The 18,729-nt window shown below is 33.4% G+C and overlaps 2 long non-coding RNA genes across 4 annotated transcripts in view; one reads left to right on the top strand and one right to left on the bottom strand.

Moving 5' to 3' along the window:
- Positions 1 to 17,255, bottom strand: part of LOC125677224 (uncharacterized) — a 30,898-nt gene extending 13,643 nt beyond the window's left edge. The window contains exon 1 of one of the 3 annotated variants that reach the window (XR_008801030.1): positions 17,162 to 17,255. This is a non-coding gene — a long non-coding RNA (uncharacterized LOC125677224). Of the gene's footprint in view, positions 1 to 6,850; positions 6,872 to 17,161 lie in introns of those variants that run through there. The other 2 variants (XR_008801029.1, XR_008801031.1) reach the window with 2 other exon arrangements.
- Positions 11,277 to 13,484, top strand: LOC130052659 (uncharacterized). Its single transcript, XR_008801032.1, has 3 exons — positions 11,277 to 11,340; positions 12,528 to 12,573; positions 13,289 to 13,484. It is a non-coding gene; the product is annotated as an uncharacterized LOC130052659 (long non-coding RNA).
- Positions 17,256 to 18,729: the final 1,474 nt, after the last annotated feature.

Genomic DNA, 18,729 nt, shown 5'->3' with positions numbered 1-18,729 from the left:
GTAGAGGAACCTAACCCTTTTGCCAAAAAATTACAAACTTATGTAAGTTAAACTCCAAATATTTTATCTCAAATCGTTGGTTTTACAGGTACATACTCTTGCCGACTTATATGATGTATTACTATAAATTCAATGGTCATTATAATATTTTATTTTCAAACCATTGCTTGTGTAAATGTCAGTTTAAAGAGGGTTTGTGACGATAAATTTCTTATATGGTTATATTTGAAACTCTATTGGTGAGTAGTGAGCTGGAAATCTGTTATTGGTCTCTCAATTAAAGTACAGGCTGAGTTAACTTTTACTCGCCAATCGAAAGAGCTGGACATATCCAGAATCCAGAAGGGTCAGTCCAACATACCCAGACGTACATCGTGTCTGAACCTCTATCGCTGAATGTACTACATTGATATTGAACAAGAAACCTCTGATTTTTCATTATAAATCTGGTTCGAAGTTAAGCAACTTAAGGTCAAGAGTAAATACCCTGAGGAAATGTACTCTAAACTCTAAACACTTTGTTGAAATATTTCGACCGTGTTATAGGTCTTCTTCAGTCGTGTTTATCTCTCATAGCAACGTAACGCACGACTACATACGCGAAAGTACTATGACGTCACAGTACGTATTATAAACGTCAAAGTTGATATTGCGCGAAAAACATTTGAGAAAGGTAAGAGTCGTGAGTTTATCTACTTTCTTAACCATTACCAGATTCTTCTATTTTATTTTGTATGGACGTGAAAGCACTTTATCCCAGTATACCTAGAAAAGAAGCTCGCGATATCATTAAAATAGCATTACGAGAGCGTCACGAAAAAGAGGTAGACACGGAAAGTATATTAAAAATGTTAGACACTGTTCTTGACAATATTGATTTTAGTTTTAATAACAAGCATTACATGCAGACTGAAGGGACCGCGATTGGATCAAAACTTGGGCGAAACTACGCTGGTGTTTACATGGGGGGATGGGAACAGATTCTTCTCGAAAAATCAAAACAACTACCTTTATTTTATGTACGTTATATTAATGATATTCTGGTAATGGTTAAGAAAGTAGATAAACTAGACCGATCAAATCTCCTAAACTACAGGGGAAAAAACGAAGCAGCGTAACCGTGTTCCCTTTATGGTAGACTATTCTAAAGGGCTTCCCAGTATTCATAAGATTAAAAAAAAAAAAACGTCAAAAATTCTTGAAAATTCTGACCGCCTCAAAAACGTTTTTAGAGATATGCCCGTAGTGGCTTTTAAAAGGGATAAAAATTTAATAAGACATTCTGGTACATAAAAAACACAATAATCTATTTTTAGAAAAGAAAATCTATGCGAGATGTGTGGTGCTAAAAAGTGTACTTTATGTCAATATGCTATTAAAACCAATCAATTTGAGGACTGCAACGTTAACAAATATCATATCAAAAATTATATCAATTGTAAATCCAGCAATGTAGTTTATGGAATGTGTTGCCAAAAATGCAACAAAATTGTATATGTGGGAGAAACTGGGGTAACCCTATACCAAAGGCATGTTTTGAACTTGTCATTTATTAGACGAGAAACTGATGACCCTGTTACTATTCATTTCTATACGGATTCTCATAGTATTGACAATTATTCTATAATAGGAATAGAAAAACTTTACAAAGATGACATTTATTGTCGCTTTAGAGAAAATTTATGGAAGAAAAAATTAAATACTTATGTACCACGCGGAATAAACAGAAGGGAACATTTTTGTCTTTAATAATTAATGTCCTGTAAGACTTGTATGCAAAGAACGTGTTGTAATAACTGATTATAACAATATTGATGTATTTACGATTAGCTACTTACTGTAATATTTCTTGTTTGTATTCACTTAGGCCAGTAATTGACTGCTTTGTGAACAAACATTTCTAAAATTCTGTTTCATTACTAATACCAAATATTTAATTGTACTCATAGTCATATTTTAGGATGTGTCCACGAGGTCGGGTGAGTATTGATCATTTTATTATTACGACTCTTACCTTTCTCAAATGTTTTTGCGCAATATCAACTTTGACGTTTATTATACTTACTGTGACGTCATAGTACTTTCGCGTATGTAGTCGCGCGTTACGTTGCTATGAGAGCAGGGTTTGACACTAAGGCACGTCCGACCGACCGAGACTACGAAATGATAGGGCCGGTCGGGTAAAATGTTTATTTACTAGTCCGACTGGTTGTGTTAAAAATATAAACAAATTTAAGAAACTTTACTTTAAATCATAAGATATTTTATTCATAAAAAAATAACTGTAAAGAGTTTGCGAGCAATTTTGAACCGCATGATGACATAATCTCTATCTTTAGTTCTAATAAGTCGCGGTCGTAAGTGATGTTCTACGACATCTACACATTGTTAATGTGTGTAAAGTTATGTTTTGGTTAAATAGAATTATTGAATTCATTTTCATTAAAAAAAAACACCAAAACAGTTCATTTGAATTGACTATAAGAAAGTGTTTATTAAACATATGTGCGGGAATGTCTATATAATCAAATATGAAATCTCGTCCTCAATGAAAGCAAAAGATGTTTCAAAAAAGAAAAAAAAGGAAAACGTTGGGTAGAAACAAAGCAGGACTTATGAAATAGAATTTTTAAAAAAAAATATTGAGGTCAATTTATTCTAAATGGATTAAAGAATTTCCGTGCCGGTAAAAATTTAAAGAAACTGAAAAAAGGGTTGAAAGTAAAAGCATCAAATTGAATGACGAGATTAAAGATTTTTTTGAGACAATTAAATGCATTTTAGTTCATGCAAACTTAACGTTTTTCATTTAAATTAAGTACATGTATTTAGATATGGAGAATCTTATAAGATTTTTTTCTGGAAGGTTGGTCAGGGCTAGTGGATGTAAGGTCAGGTCTAGCAAAAATCATTTTAAGTAGCCCGATTGGTCTAGTGCCCAAAAAAGTTAATGTCAAACCCTGGAGAGATAAACACGACTGAAGAAGACCGGTAACACGGTTGAAATATTTCAACAAAGTGTTTAGAGGTTTTTTTTTTCTGTATTTTACTTCCAAAAAAAAGAAGAGACTTCATAAATATATACATATACACATATATATATATATACTAATTTCAATCATAAAACACGTGAAATCCTGGAAAGGGGAAGGAATTTAGTTAGAATAATTTAACTATGTCTCGGGACAGGCCCTCCGTAGGATTTTTTTATCACTTTAGCGATAGAAGAGAACATTCTTTCGGGAGGGGGTGTCCTCCTCTATTTACAACATTAAAAGTGGCCAACGACACGAACAACAGTGAATCGTCCTCAGGACGATAGAATATCTACATAGAAAAGAAAACTGAATAGAAAAGGAAACTAAAACTACACATAACCTACAAAAACTTATAACAAACAAAACGTCTACATATTAAACTTATTGAGTATAATAGAGTGTATGTGGCAATAAAAAAGTGTGTTACCATCGAGCGTCAAGATGTACCTCTGTCTCAGATCTGTCTTGAAGCAACGTTTATCAAGGTTGGGGCAATATTTACTAAGGTTTGCAATGCACGAATGAGATGGAGAACACTTTGCAAATCTTGTATTATTCTAGAAAAATATCTCTGGATATATTGTTCGTTTTTTTTTTTGTAGACGTAAAATCATGAAATACAACACAGTGTCGTGGTATATGAGCATTTAGCGGTGGTTTACTTTAATATTCTACACTCATTTTTTTGGACTGACAATAGAGGTAGTATTTTTTTTTAACAGATTGGACCAGCTTTCTGCAACGAACGTAAAATTCCATGCAGCGATAGTCGTCATCCACTGCATATTCCCGAGAGAAATTTAAAGAAGTATGTCCAAATATGTCCAGGGGATGCAAAATTACTCATTGAAAAAGGTTCGTAGACGCTTATGATGTTCATTTATAGTCGGAAGTTGTTACAATTGAATAGCTAAGTAAAGGAATGCTGATCTTCATCACAGAGACTATTTATATTTCTACTGAAACTACAAAAGCATAGGATAATTGTCACGTCATAATGGAATGTATACACTATGTGACCAATATTTGGATAATTTTTAAATATCATTTATTCTACAATATATCTGAAATCGTGATTGTTATTTTCCTCTGAATAGAATCCTATTCAGCCTGCTAACCAATACGCGCTCTAAGAAAGATAAAATATTACTACGAAAGTTCATGAGTGCAAACCAAAACTAAATTCAAATAGGGAAATTAATCAATAAAAAACGAAACAGGTTTTTGTGTGTAACATATGCGGCTTAATTTTTGTAGGAAAAACTAAGGGTTCAATTAATAAAAGAATATAGGGGTACATATTTCAAATAAATAAAAAAAATGGTGGCATCCAACTTCATTACAAGCATTTTAATGCACCGGATCATTCCATCTTGTCTATGAAAGTCGGGATTGGGGGGGGGGGGGGAGGGTGGTTACCAACACACAAACAATCCAACATTAAGTACTCCTTTTTGTAGACGACGAGAATATCACTAGATCAGGACCCTAGGTACTACATTATGCAATGATATTGTATATGGTGTGAGATATTTGACTAGTCCACAAGGAGATAATGTCAATGTGATGGGACTTTTTCCCAATACTCAAAGACGGAAACGTAGTCATGGACATCTTTCAAATATAAAAGACCAGGTATAAATGATGTGACGCTTGATTCACTTTCACCATACGTCAACAGACAATTAGGTCCGCATCATGATCGCACAAACGTTCCTATGTACCATTTATAGTTTTACATACGTTTTTCGAAGAAGCCATATATAATATATGCTTGGATTTTTCAACACCTGCATATGGACTGAACTCTATGATAATGGATGTTGCCAATCACCTGCTCTATAAACCACCATGACTCATAGATGATATTCCTTCCAAATCATGCCGCCAATTCCTTAAGCTCAAATTTACAAACAGAGGAATAGATGCCGTCAACATAAACAACATTCTTCTTCATAAAGAGTTCAGTTGTATATTCAAAATTATTTCAAGTTCAAATCTACACCCAATATTTCCTACAAATATACTTCTACTATCCAACCTCTGGTGTGTCCAGGGGTTCGTGTTTGCCTAATTATCTAATTTGTATTGCTTATTGAAGTTATTAGATTAATCACTGTTCGTTATCTTCACCTTTCATCCAACCTTTTTAATTAAAAACAAACTTTACAGTGCCTAGATATAGAACATCTTGTACCACTTAAAGTACAATCTAATTAAAACCAGACCCTAGGATACGCTCACAATCGCTATAATACGATCTGACATAACCGCATTGGGGGTCATGTTCACATGAAATGCTTGGAATATTCATGAGAACTATCAGCCACTCAGATTGCCCCATACAGACAATGATGGATATTCAAGCAGTCCCCGGCAATTCGTAAACAAGTTGCAGTAATCGTATTCCCACGAAGTTTATTGCACACTTCAAAATTGTTGGTCTCACATAAGGAATTCTAAACTTTCGCAAATCTATTCATACAAACAACAAAACGTACGCCATAAAATACACTCAAATTAAATTAATCGTGAACTGCGATTTAGGTATGAATAGCGATGGGTATGATTTGAATAGTTTTCAAGATGGTTTACTGAATTAATGCGAAGGATATTACGCCAGTCAACGTAAACTGTGCATTGTGACGTTACATATAGCTGCGATATGGGTTTTTTTTTCAAACCAAACAATCGCAGATATTTTCTTGAATTGTGAACAGCGACAACATCATAGACGACGCGCTGATTGGCTAACACAAAGTTCATATGAACATGATCTCTAATCGGGTTATGTCAGGTCTTCTTACCCAAAATATACGGCACGGATCTAAGAAGTCTGATTTTAATTAGATTGACTTAAAATATACACATCACAAGTTTTCAAAGCATATAAAATTATATGCATTTTATCTTTCTTATGCTTACAGTAATTAATATTAATGGTTCGTTCGTCGCAATATTGCGATAATTAGCCACAAGACGGATTCAAATATAAATCTCGTTAATAGTTAGGTAGCCACGTGGTAGTGTGACATCACATGCGACCTTCTTCGATCAACTGATAGTGAATATAGTGTTAAGTAGTTGCAAAAACTCAGTTTTTAGGGGTTTAATTTATTTATCATTGACAACATTTATATTGATGTTGACAAATTCCCCGATTATTATAAATTTTAGCCATCAGTGCATACAAATAGCGATAAGTAAATACATGTACCCAAATAGAGCGAGGAAAACGAGCACGAAATCGGAAATTGCGAGTAAACATTTACAGGGGTCGCTGTCTAAAGACTATAAACACTACTTGGTAATGTTAGTCGTTCAAACATCTGTAATTGGCGGGTTTTTTCTCTTTCAAATAAGCAGTGCTATTATTATTTATTTTTGGATTAGCCAAATTATGATACTGTACATCTTTGACAGCAAGGCCTACTGTCGCTGGTGCATTTTGAAAATAAGTAAATGCAAATAATCAAATTGAAATAGAAATCGCAATAATTTATTTTGATAAAGGAATTTTATTATTATCATTTTAATTGTGATTTGCACGTCGTTAGGAAGTGGGAGTACGGTTTTATACTGTACTTGATGTTACGGGTTCATTTAAAAAGAAAAGAAAGCATTAATCAATTCATTAAAGTTAGGAAATTTAATCATTTTTGATTGAAAGTTCAAATTTCTTTTATCTTTCGTTTTTGTAAATCTAACAATTGGTAGACACTAGAAACACAAGATATATGTTGTTACAAGGTGAAGGTCAGTTGGCACGAGTGTGTATTGAAATCTAAACCAAAATGCTTAGCAATGCTTACCTTTGATATTGTATAACCATATTATCGCTGTTTATCTGGGTCTCTGTCCAACTGCTTTTTGGAAAAAAAAGTACATGGACAAAGGCGAATGAAGTTTTAGGACAAAGACCTTGCGTGGACAAAATATTGTTAACTTTTCCTCACACCTTCCTTAAAAAAATTGAAAAATAAACTCAGTCTAAATCTTTTCTACTGACAGTTGGTTCATCCTCGAACGGCAAAACACTCTGATGTAGTGTTATTTACAAGCCGTTAATGTGATAATTGGTTTTTAATTGTTTTGCCTTTTAAATTTAATTTGTTTATGAAATGGCTAGCAACTGTTTTGAAACCTAATCGCTCGAGGTTGCATATAATGTCACCCATAATGACGGGTAAGATTTGAATTACATCGCTTTCATACTAAACTAACTAACCAAACTATTTAATCTAAAACACATTTAAAGTAGATTTATGAAAAGAATCAATTTTGCGGAAAACAGGTTTAGAAACATGGAATGTGTCCTTTAATTCACCTACGTGTTGTTTATTTCAACCATAGTCCAACTGGATATGTCATTACTGGTGATCTTAATATAGTTAAAAACGAGGACTTCAAATCAATTATTCCAAAAGGTCCTAAATATAGAGAACATCGGTCTTTCAACTGGCGACAGAACTTTATCTCTATTATGAATTTTGTCGAAGATTATGGCAAATGATGGGCTAATTATGAAAAAGAACTTGATACATTGTCAGAATGAATTAAAAGTATAAGATGAATGCTAAAGTCCCGGATTTGATATATCGATACAAAAGTACGTACCATCTACCCTTCTGTGTTTAGTAAACAAGAAATGATAAAAGAATTAGATAGGTTACACGAAGAATAAGTTTTGGTTCCAGCTTACAAAGCTTGTAACATTATCTTTGTTTGTAAAACTCATTCCTACAACTGTATTTCAAACGAACTTGATATTGTTTTCACTTTTAGTAATCGCACTTATTCTTTAACTGCCCTTTCAAAAGATGAAATTTTTCAAAGTCATGCTTCAGTTTTAGGCACATTTGGTATCCCATTCGGTTGGTCGAATGGATAAGAGTTATCTTACTTATACTGGATTCCTAAACTTTATTAAAAACCCTTACAAACAAAGATACATTGCTGGATCTAGTCAGTACTCTACCAAACCTCTATCTTTGCTTCTCACGAAATTATTAACAACTGTGAAAGAGAAACTTCAAACACACTGTGTGATTACATATGCCAGAGATGGTGTTAATAAAATGTGGATTATAAAAGATTTTAAAGAAAATTTAGTAGAATTGAGGTCGCAAAACTTTTCGCAAGTCAAAAACATCAAAACATGGCTTATCAATACTTCACACCACCATTTCTCACGATAAACTAAAGAGTACACCTTTTCCTTATTGACAATATCTCTCGTGGTTTTTAATGATCTTTCAACAGTGTATTGGAATTGCCATGGGCAGAAATGGTACCCTTTTGTTAGCTGTCCGTTTTTATATTCCTGTGAAGCAGAATTTATTCACTTGCTGTGGCATTCAATTCGACATTTAGATATATCGACGAAGTTTTGTCTATTAACAATAATAACTTTTATTCATATGTCGATTCGATATATCCCTGTGAGCTCGAAATAAAAGACACCACAGAGACGCCCACTTCTGCATCATACTTAGATATTTTATTGAAAGTAGACATCAGTGGGAAACTGACAACTCAACTTTATGACAAACGAGATGATTTCAGCTTCTCCATCGTCAACTTCCCATGTTTATGTAGCAATATTCCATTATCACCTGTATAGGGTGTTTATATCTATCAACTGATTCGATACGCAAGAGCTTGTTCTGCGTATAGCCAGTTTTAAAATCGAGGCAAGTTACTGACAAACAAGTTGATGGTACAGGGGTTTCAACAGTCTCGATTGAAGTCAGCATTTCGTAAATTCTATGGTCGTTATAACGGTCTAGTTCGTCAATACAACCTATCATTGGGTGAAATGCTGTCCGACGTGTTTGATACCGGTCATTAGGCCGTTCTTGGAACACTTATTTTGACTACGGATAACTCCGTTTAACTGATCAGGATATAGGGCTCATGGCGGGTGTGACCGGTCGACAGGGGATGCTTACTCCTCCTAGGCATCTAATCCCACCCCTGATGTGTCAGGGTCCGTGTTTGCCTAGCTATCTATTTTGTATTGCTAATAGGTTTTATGAGATGGATCACTGTTCGTTATTTCACCTTTCACTGTTGAATTGAAAAGGAAATTGCTAAATAAATAATGACCATATCTAATAAAAACGAAAATATTAAATAACAAAAAATCTAATTTAATGTATGAAAAGCCAAAACTACAATGTATATAAAAATCGACATTATTAGATAAAAAAGAATAAAAGGATAATTTGTAAACAAAATAAACGAAATTAAGAAACCATTTTTGAGAATAAAGAATATATATATATATATATATATATATATATATATATATATATATATATGTATGTGTATGTATGTGTGGCTGTGTGTGTGTGCATGTGTGTGTAAAGTATAGCAAGATTAAAACATGACTCCTAATTCTTCGATTTACGGTGAATTCAATATTGACAATGGAGTTAACGTTTTATAGAAATCTAATGACGTTATAAAACATCCAACGTATACTTTTATCTTCAATGTTCACTGAGAAGGTCCCAGACATCGTGTTTTGGATCACAGAATTGCTCCAAAACTATTTAAACACTAGCCCACATAAATTTCATTTTATTAAATAAACGATGTAGAATTTTGTTTTCATATCTATACTTTCAAACTATATCAAATTATCCATGCAACGGTAACGTCGAAAAATAAGGTCAGCATGTACAAAACTTTGGTAAACAGTTTGGAGCAAATATGAATGTTTGAAAATGTAAGTGGCAAATATCCACTCCGAACTATTTTAAAAGAGTGTTAAAACATTTGAGTAAGAGAAATGACAAAAAATATAAGATTAAACAATGTACTTATCAGGAAGTTCAATGGTTTGAAAAATGACTACTTATAAGTATTGACATTACATACAACAGGAGGACATATACAATAAGCTATTCACGACAGCTCCTATTATTGCATTCGGCAAAAACAGTAACATTAGTGAGTATATTATGTGTTCAACGCTGAAACATATACAGGATAATTTACCTGTTTAATCCTGAACGGGCGGTCAGTGTACACTGTTGAGTATCGTTATACATATATGCACTAGTAATTACATTCAAATATCACAAAACATGCTAGTAATCAGTTGACATGTGGACTTCATTAGGAGTTCTAATACATTTCTTGAGATGTCTGAATAGAAGGATGCTAAGGTATTACGACACAAGTTCAAGGCAGTATAGTTCGTTTTCTTATTTCTTATTTAATAATTTTGTTTATTTTATCAATTTTGTATTTGCTTAATAATTTCGTTATTTTCCTTTTAGTTTTGGCTTTTCATCCAATAATATCTATTTTGATATTTTCATTTTTAATGAATAATGTTTCTGTGTATGGTATTTTGTTTTTTATTCAGTTTTGGTTTACATCATTGGACTTTTGTAAATTACGCTAATGAAAAATTACGACCTCTACGGTAACTGCTGTTTACGCCGATGTGATTTCATAAGTCTATGGATAGCAAACGTTTAAAACCCCTAACAAACGGCACATTCTATGACCAATTGATTGAAAATCAAGACATCGGCATAATTGCAAAGGACTGGGTTATCATACAAATTCAACTTTGGTTACACTTCCTATTTTTTAGTTTAAAAATATAGAACAAAACTGGGTATTTCTGGGGTTATATGTATTTCCTTACATACATTAAGTTTAGCCAAAACATACTATTTACTTCATATATTCCATGCGTAAGTTTAATTATCTCATTTCTCTAAGAATTTCATAAATAAAATGATCCCGTGGTCTTCCTCAGACATAGTCAAACAAATTAGTAGGGTTGCTCATCAACGGAGAATTATTGGAGTAAAAGCAAATGCATATCTGTAAAAAATACTTATAAGTATAGTATATGTATATGACATTTGTTTTCCAGGATATTGTCCCGTTTATAGCGAAGATGGTGGACAACTTACATTTGATATCAAAACATCTTGTACCAGTTACCTTGGTTGTCCAAATGAAACATATATTGCAAATGAAGTCTCGAAATGTAAGACCATATCTATCAACAATACTTTGAAAACGTATTTCATGATTTCAACGTTGATGATGTATACGAGTTTTATGAGATATATGTTTAGATGAAAGTCCCAATGATGAGGAACTGTAGTTTAACCTTTTCCTACATAATTTTTTCCTTTATTGCTTTATTTCTTATGCTTTGTATCAAAGTGTAGAATTATTCTTTGAAATGTTTTTATACATTGTTAGATCCAGTATGCATAGAAATAAACACAAAGGACGGGTGTTATCTAGCTGATCCAAATTGTACGAGGTAAATATTGATGAAGCTCGTCTTGTAGATACAGGGTTACAAGCATTCTAAAATTCATCATTAGAGACTGAGTGTTGCCTAACGTGTTTCATTCAGATTGTTTAACCGTTCTTTACACACTAAGTTTGAGTTTTGTCCGTTTTCTTGATGAAGATTTAGGGCTAACGGTGGGTGTGACCAGGCAATAAAGGAGGTTTATCCATCTGATCCGACACCTAACGTGTCCAGAAGCCTGTGTTTGTCCTACTCCTAATCTTATATTCTTTATAAGCTTTATGAGATTAATTACTGTTCATTATCTTCACCCTTTTCATGTTCACTTTCAAAACAGACACACCTTGATTACATATGTGATAGATAATGACTAGATAATCACTAGTCGTTTTCCCGGCCGGTGATAAACCAAATTTAAAGTTCCTAATGGTAATGAATACTGACACACATAACATAAACCTCTTAATTTGTTATAGCTGTATGATTCATGAAATCAGGACAATGCATAACGCAGCAACTTCAAGAAACAGTAATAATTTAAGAACACAATATTCAATAAAGATACACCGACGTAAGTATTGAAAGTTTGACAAAATGATATAGCACTCGGATTTCAGCCATACTTTATTTGAATAACTAATAATTTACGTTCCTCGGTTACGCAACACAACTCCATTTCCAATACGATCTTGATAATCATGTGTAATTAAGTCCACCCAATCTAAGCAGTCTACCCCCAATGACCACCATAAAGCTCTAAAATTGAAAAATGATATGAAAATCTAATTAACGAGATTTGAAAAACCACAGAGTGTCAGTCATTTTAAGCTTCACTTGTTAACCCTCATTCATCACACGTTGAACCTATACCATTCAATAAACTGAAATGTGACTGAATGGTTACTGAAATGTGACTGAATGGTTACTGAAATGTGACTGAATGGTTGCTGAAATGTGATTGCATGTCACCTTCTTACACCTTACAGTAAACTTTCAGTCGACTAAATAGCACACTTTCCAATCCTCATGTTTTCCGTTTGCATGTGCAGGTAATCTCGCTGGATTTTGATTTGTTTTAGAATGCTTATTTTGTAGTTGTATCTCTATTGTCTATTATAAATGTCGTAACTCGTTCCTAATTGTTTGCCGGTCTATGGAAAGATATACTAAAACCTCTTCTCTTTTCATAACAGAATAGAAGAAACCAACGAGGCGCCCAAAATTGGATATAACATCATAGTATGTATTAATTGATTTCATCTCCTTTAATATTGAACCTAATTTGGTGGTATAGCTCGATATTGAATTATTATTGCAGATTCAGTTGCATCGTATTTTCTACAATGTATTATCAGTTGATATTTTTATGCATAAGGGGTGAAGATAACGAACAATGATCAATTTCATAACTCCTATAAAGATTACAAAAAGAGAGTTGGTCAGAAATGGACCCCTGGATATACAAAAGGTGAGATCAGGCGCCTAGGAAGAGTACGCCTTCCCTGTCGACTCGCTCACATCCGCCATGAGCCCTATATCCTGATCAGATAAACATAACAATCCATAGTCAAAATGAATGTGCCAAAAAACGGCCTAACAATTGGTGTGAAACTCGTCAGACAGCATAGAATGTGCAAAATGCTGATTTAATCGAGACTGTTGTAACCCCTGTAACATCAACTTCTTTGTCAGTAGCCTACCTTGATTTAGAAACTTACGCTGAAGAAGCTCTTGCATATCAAATAAGTTGAGAGATATAAACACCATATGCAGGTGATAATGGAGTATTGCTACATACATGTAACTATGGGAAATCGACGATGTAGAAGCTGAAAACATCTCGTGTGTCATAAAACTGAGTTGTTGGTTTGTCATTGATAATTATTTTTAATAAAGTATTCAAAATAAGAAGCATATACATGTAACTATTTACTATTGTTCTATATAATTTCAGTTCCCGGTATTTATCGTCGCTGTATCCTACTTCAGTGTACATCTGGTTCTACGCAGATAAGTTTGGAGCATATACCACCTAAATATGAAAGGTCCAGGATTCATGATATGCGAAAATGTGTCGTTCGGACCGAAAATGTGTGATGCAGGATTGAAATTAAGAACACGACATTGTAAAAACTTTATTAAATAAAATAATGGAATATTACGGAAATGTAACTTTTAATATTCGTACGTAGATATTTTATTGAAAGTAAATATTAACTGCAAACTTCATGACAAACGGGATGATTTAAACTTCTCTAGCGTTAACTTCCCTTATTTATGCAGCAATATCCCATTATCAACTCCTTATAGTTTTTGAATCTCTCAACTGATTCGATACGTAAGATATTGTTCTGCGTATAAGTTGTTAAATCGAAGCAAAGAAGTCTATGTTGGAAGGGGCTTCAATAGTGTGATTTAATGTCAGCTTTTCGCAAATTCTATGGTCACTATAATTATCTAGTTTACCAATGCAGCCTATCATTGGGCCAAAAGCTGTCTGACGTTTTTTTATACCGATTGTTAGGCCATTCTTTGTACATTGATTATGACTACGGCTTGCCCCGTTTACTGATCAAGATATAGTGCTCGCGGCAGGTGTGACAGGTCAACAGGAGATGCTTACTCCTCCTAGGTACCTGATCCCACCTCTGGCATATCCAAGGGTTCGTGTTTGTCCAACTTTTAATTTTGTATTCCTTATAGGAGTTATGAATTTGATCACTGTTCATTATCTTCACCATTCTTTTTATATGCAAAATCTAAAATCTGAAAAGGTTAAAATAACGAATAGTGATAAATCTGAAAGCTCCTGATTCGAAAGGATTAATATTTACAAACTGTAGTGGTTTAAAGATCCTGTGATAGGCAACATCCATAATCATATAATAATTCAGTCTGGTCTTGAAAAATTCTAATACGAACTAGCTTTGTGTGGCTCCCATTTGAATTTTTATTTGCTATGTTATATGCTACAATCCATCTTATTGTAAACAAATTGAAAAAGCTTCATCAAATTCAGTACGAATACATAGATGCATTTGAAATAACTGCTTCTAGACAGTAGATCGAAATATCTGGATAAAGATTTATATGAGAATTGTATGAAGCATTCATCATCTTTTGAACATTTTATCAACATGTATTAAGGTAGGTCCCTAGTCCTGGACCTACTTGTGATTTCTCAAAAATTTGAGTTTAGATACTTAGATTGTTCATTTCAGGGTATGATAAAAACAAAAAAATGGGGGGTTGTCAGTATAATGAGTAAATTATGGTATTTTTATTACGTGTACCCCCATTTGTCAAACGGCAATATCAGAATTCATTGAAGAAGTCCTAGAATATGTCCATAAAATTTTGTTTGAGGTATGACGCTGCAATTTTTTTCCTCAAATATGAAATAAATATGTTTAACTAAATAATTAAAAGTGAAATTTTAACATAGTTTCATGTTTTTTAATAATGGTGGTACAAAATTGAACTCAATACAGGCCCTCGGCAGTCAAAAATACGGCACTGCAACACCACTAATATGAATATTTTAAAAATTTGACTTGTGATTTTTCATTCAAACTCACAAATTATGTTCATATATGAATGCTTGTTAAAATACATTTAAAAAATCTGCCCTTTCTCAGCATAATATTTTCACAGCATCTCAATTTATATTTACATTTTTGGGCCAAAATAACCATTTTGAAGATGATTTTCACATAACAGAAGATAACAAATATATAACAAGATAACAAATATATAACAAATGCAGAATTGTTTTATTTAATTCCACAAGTGCATGATTGCATATCATGATTTTTTTTTAATTTACAGATAATTTTAACATGTAATACCCCGGCCTGTATATCAATTAAACAAATATGTACCTCTGGTTTTATGTGTGAATTAGATGACAAAAAATGGAAAGAAGATTGGATCCATAGTCTACTTAAATATAAGTGATGGAGTGTTATTGTATTCATTTTACTAAATTAAAAAACATCCAGGTAAATGTAAAAACAGTATAAATCCACCCAATAATAATAGTACGTGAACCAATACTGGAGTTCGATCCGGACATGACGTCACGCTACTAGACCCCTACTTTAAGCTTCAAATCGCCAATACAGTAAGCGAATGATAAGATAACTAGGACAACAACGTTGTGCACAAACCGTAGAATCAATCTTAAATGCCCAGTGCTAAGTGTGTGAGTTTATTGGATAATAATGAATTTCCGAAAGTGCACCAAGTGGTAAATTAAAAACCAGCAATAATAGATACAATGAAATGATATTTGTTAAATGCGTTGTTGGATAAAAGTTTATTGGGATCAGATTTGCTTAATATATTTTTACATTTTCAACAGCACAAAATGTATCTCACAAACTAAACTAGGAGGGCTTAATTCGAAACGTCAGGATCCGAGGATTATGTGGGATTATGACGATATGCCTAGTGATAATCATATGTTTTCCCTCCTGTCGATAATTTTGTTACTCGATATTGAGACAGTAGACTTCCGTTTGTAAGGTCATATCCGAGAGATCAGTAAATCGCACGTCTAAATGTCAAGCGTTTAGCAAAGGAGCAATCAGTACCTATCTTTACGTTTAAAGTTTGACGCAACCATGCCACAACTTCACGCTCTCTCGGTTTCAAAGCAAACGCTCTATCACTGAGCTACTATGACGAGTAACAATTTTGGAGATTACAACCCAGATTTTTCACAAGCTATACCCTAAAAGCAACAGGAGTAACACGAGTGTTTTATGCTGGTGTGAACAAACTGAACTCTGAAACAACCGTTCAATTGTTAAATGTCATTCAAAAGAACACCAAGCAGCAGAAAGTAGCTAGCGACATTATTATTATGAGCATATAAAAGTGATAGTAATTTATTACTTCAAAATTAGATTTTTGTAAATATTTCTCTACAGGTTTCTCAGATTTTGTTATTGAGATGTGTCACTGAACTCAAAAGACACTACATTTTAAACATCTGCTTCATACTTAACATAGATGTTAACGGTAAACTAAGAAAAACCTTTTCTGACAAACGGAAATAGTTTTAATTCATAGAAAAAAATATTTACAAAAAATGAAAGGGATTAGGTAACAGACCTTGTCTATTTTTGCCTTCTCTCAAAGAAGGAGTTCAGGATCTCCATCGTCAACTTCCTATATATACGTATGCAGCAATATGTACATTTTATTTATTTGATGGAGAATGCTTTGCATCCGATTAATTTTAAATGAAGGAAGGTTAATCACAATTGCGTTGAATGCTACAGAGGTTTCAACAGTACTGTAAACGAATAAACATTTCGCATATTCTATGGTCTTTATGACCATAGGATTGGCAAAAACAACCTTTCATTAGGAGGAATGCTGTCTGACATATCCAATGTCAACTGGTAAGCCATTTTTACATACTGATCTCGACTGTAGATTGCTCCGTTTGAGATTTATCACTTTTTCTACGTTATGTAATATCTTATATTCAAAATCTAAAATAGTTTCGAAGTCCTTGTGATTGTAAAATATGACCAAGCTCATTTTCATTTATGAAGCTTGTCTTTAGTTATCTGAAAGAAATCGAAGAATTTGGAGTAACATCCTTTTCATTAAAACTATATTCATTATAATTGGTTTTGACTTAATACCATCAACAAATAATCTTAAACTATCTGAACACTATATCAATAGAGTCATTTTCGCATATGTATGCTGTCGGACCTCGCACATTGACACGTAATCTTGTTTAGCGTTATAAGCCTTGCACATCCAATCATAGGTGAAATTACAAAATGAAAATCAATATCTTACTTACCTTATCCCCCTTTTGCAGTGTCTTCATATGTTTCTGTTGTACTTTTGAAATATACTGGCTGGCTTATCATTATTTATCTATCTGTCTAATCTTCTATTTCGATATTACTCAGAGTTAAGTGCATATAAAGATAACATCACAAATTTAACACGGATCAATGTCCATCTCTTTATCAACATAGATCGATACCCATAATATTCAAATAGTTAGAGTAAACAGTACACAGACTGTGACACTGAATATCCGTTTTCAAGTTCATCTCCGAGGACCCGTGATATTCATGTTAATAAATGTATAAAAGATGCATGTTATTTTTTAAAATACTAAATGTCTGCTAACATTGTGATCATTATCTCAAGATTTAGATACAGTCAGGTCAGAGGAGTAATGCGATGTCTTTAAAGATAAAACTTAAAACAGTCTACTTACGAACTGAAATGTAAGTCACGCATTTAGGTGATTTTGTCAAAGAATACGTCATTGGGGTTAGGTTCAAAGTATTTGCAGAAACATTCTTCTCTATGTAATTCTACCATATCAGTCTTAAAAGAAAGTGTTAGTAGGTTCACTTATGTAGCTCGACAGTTGAACTACGGAACGGGCAGAAGTTGGTATACATCTAAATTTCTTTCAAATGTATTACAGATCGGTCACAATGTTTAAAGTGTCCACTCCATGATCGTGGGTTGCGAGTTCTAACTCTCACTGTGTCAGGGCCGCGTTAAACCTACGAATCCCCACTGCTACAATCCTTACCAACAAGCATATATCTAAGTTGATGTTGCTGGTGAAGTCTCGATATGAATGCAAAATTATCGCAAGAGACGTAAATTAAACAGACAAATTATACAAACTAAGTAAAGATACTCAAATATTCCAACAACTTTTAGTAATTTGAAAATCACAAAAGGTTTCTTAACTTGACATCATCAGAACATACTTGTCGATACTATACACGACAATTTCTCACGAGGAATTAAAGACTAGGTTTTTGACATTATAGACATTTTGCCATTGAGCAGTGAGGGTTCTTTAGCGTGCCACACAGACTGTGACACTGAATATCCGTTTTCAAGTTCATCTCCGAGGACCCGTGATATTCACACCTGGTGCCGAGCGTTTGGCGATTGAACTGCCACTACCTGTCGCGGCCGGTATTCGAACCCCCAGCATTCCGCATGATGGCGAACGCTCTAACCTCTAGGCCACCGCGATGGTCTTTGTGAATATAAATTAAACTCGAAAGTATTCATATGTTGTAAGCACTCATCATTACAAATTGTTTTTCAAAGATCATTTACATTAGCATAAATATATGTTAAAACCCAACGCAGTGGTCTTTGTGAATATAAATGAAACTCGAAAGTATTCATATGTTGTAATCACTCATCATTACAAATTGCTTTTCAAACATCATTTGGATTAGCACAAATATATGTTAAAACATGCAGTGATTCATTGACAATGTCTACATGTATATAATTTTTGGAAGTATTTCTTCCAACAGTCTGTTGAAATTCCCGTGGGTACGAAATGTGCTCATTTATCAGGGACATGTTTCTGTATTC

Source organism: Ostrea edulis, chromosome 3 (assembly GCF_947568905.1).
Source record: "Ostrea edulis chromosome 3, xbOstEdul1.1, whole genome shotgun sequence".
Taxonomy (NCBI): Eukaryota; Metazoa; Mollusca; class Bivalvia; order Ostreida; family Ostreidae; genus Ostrea; species Ostrea edulis.
This window is presented reverse-complemented; position numbering and strand designations above follow the sequence as displayed.